The following is a 2579-nucleotide window of genomic DNA, read 5'->3' as shown; positions in this document are numbered from 1 at the left end:
TTTTGTGAAAAAAAAAAAATCAAAAAAAAAAAAATCTTTAAAAAAAAGGCGAAGGTTGGTTTTTTTGTTCAAAAAAAAAAAAAAAAATCAAAATTTTCTTGGGGTGTAGTGGGACCCCTGCAACTGCCACAGGTTGCTGCAGCAAAATTTTCCAAGTCTTGGGCCTCGCACCGCCATCCGGCCATGCCTTTCGGCCCCGACCCAACCTTCCGGCCCCTATTGGCTTTGGCTCCCGCCGGCCTCCCTGCGGCCACCATCGCTGTTGCAACCTTGGTCGCCACTGTGCCCCATTGTCATCGGTCTCCCTGTGGCCCTGGCCGACTCTAGCCCCCACCGCCCGTAGCTCCTCATCGGTCGCCACTCCCTGCAGCTCCCCGCCCCCGCCGCCCTGCTGGAAACCCTCTACCCGGTCGTTGGTGCTCTCTCCCACCGCTTGGCCTGCCAGCTGCCCTGGCTTCGCCACCCAACCACTAGGGCACCACCTAACCACTGGAGTGCCACGCACTGGCCTTTGGCCACCCGCCCAACCACTAGACTACCCCTTCCTCTTGTTTTGAAGGGGGGTTTGGTTTTTTGGCCATATCTTGGGCATACAAAGTCGTGTTTTTGAAAATGAATAGGCATCAGAAAGATGGTTTTGAGCCGGACCTAATCATGTTGGTATTTTTTTCAAATTTTTTTGTTTGAATGTGTTTTTTTCCAATCAAAGTAGGGTCTCTTTTTTGCACTCCAGGAGACGTAGAATGAGCATCTGAACTCCATTTTTTGAAAAGTTTATATTTTTTGAAAGTGTGTGTTGTGTAATTTCCAGCCATATGAGTTTTGTTTCCAAATTCTTCTCCATACATATTTTATTCAGTTTTTTGCTTTTAAGCACTCTAGTGGATATCTTGGTTGTTTCAAGTCCTGGGATCTCTTCTCTAAGTAGAATGTCTCGGTTTTTTGTTGTTCTTTCTATTTCCAGTCTTATTATCATTGTAGCATTTGATTTATGCAAATGCACCGAGATAAAGTGCCATCATGCATTGTTTACTTGGGATCTTGCACATCTTGTGTCTTATTGTACATGCATTACTTATAAAGTGTCATGAGGGGGTTAATGTTTTCCTTGTTTGCTATCTACCTTTGTCTAGTAAGTGTTCCTTCCACAACATTCACCTCATGCTGTGTGTCAAGTGAGTGTTCCATCCATGACACCATGTACTTTTCTTAGTACCTTTGATGTTCCTGGTTCTTCATCATGCAGTTCTACTTCTTCATTCTTTTTAGTGTTCCTGTCCCTCTTCAACATTATGGGGAGGTTTGTTCTGTTGGTTCAAATGCTTCTGTGGTTCTATTGATCAGCTCTTCAGGCTTTGGGGTTTTCATGCCATCTATATCTTCAATTTCAGTTGTTTGCCTTGTTTGCCTTCTGATTCGATTAGTGTCATTTGAGGGCACTCATATAGATTATAGTCTTCTCTACCTGGTCATGTTCTATTTCAGTGGAGGTTCTTCAGATCAACAATTATTCTTTGACAGAGTTTGCAAGTTCTTTATGCTTCAGTGGTGTTATTTTCCATCTCTTTTTGGAATAGAGTTTTTTTCCCACGTGGTTTTCTCTATTTCTCCAGTTCATAGAGATTTCATTGTATTTGGGTACCTGATCAGGCCTTATTGCTGGGACCCATCTTTCCTACTTTCATTAGTTGTAATAGGTTTTAACTTCTCCCTAAGTCTAGCTTAAAGGGGGGTGTTAGAGTATTTGGGTATTTACTTAATTAATTAAATAATATTTGTTTAATTATTTAAGTTCCATTTATCTCTTTTACACTTAAGCTAACTTTAGGTGCATAATAATTAATTCTTTTATTAATTATTATGTGCAAATCTAGGTTTTCCCTTTTAGGGTTTCTTGACCTATTAAAGATTGAGTTATTTCTTTTCATTGTAAGAAGAAGGATTATTACATTACACTTTTTGTGAATATTGAGCTCTCTCTTTTTGAGCATATTTTCTGTGTATTTCTTTCTTCTGTGATTTGCTTCCTTGCTTCTCCTTGTAACAGGTTTTTCAACATGTAGAGATCATTTGGGCTCCTATGGTGTTGTATTTTTTCAACTCCAATAAGTTTCACCAGTACCTACACTATCCCCATTAGACGAAACATTATAATTAAGGCTTCCCAAGGTTTAATTATAGAGGAGATGGAGCATAATTTGGGTGACTTCTTTAATAAGGATAATGTTAATTCTTTTCATCCAACTCATATCCCTATCTATCCAATTGATGAATCCAATGATGAACAAGAAGAAGATTTGACTAGAGTTTCCTTAGATGAACTTTCAACATTGGACAATTAATTTGATAACTTTCAAAAATGGATGTCCAAAGAACACCCTAATAGTGAAGCTTTTCCATTAATTGAAGGCCTTAAACACATGATTCAAAGTGATAAGAATGAAATTCAAATATTGCATGGCATTTCTCATATTGTTGATTCTAATGTCATTCCTATAAAGAGTTGTGCTGATAACTTAGGTTATTCACAACCTTCAAATCAAATCAATCATTATATTCCTTTGTCTTCTCCAATGGCT

The sequence above is a fragment of the Cryptomeria japonica genome, chromosome 9 (genome assembly GCF_030272615.1).
Source record: "Cryptomeria japonica chromosome 9, Sugi_1.0, whole genome shotgun sequence".
Taxonomy (NCBI): domain Eukaryota; kingdom Viridiplantae; phylum Streptophyta; class Pinopsida; order Cupressales; family Cupressaceae; genus Cryptomeria; species Cryptomeria japonica.
The sequence above is the reverse complement of the archived record's forward strand: the minus strand, read 5'-3'. Positions refer to the sequence as shown.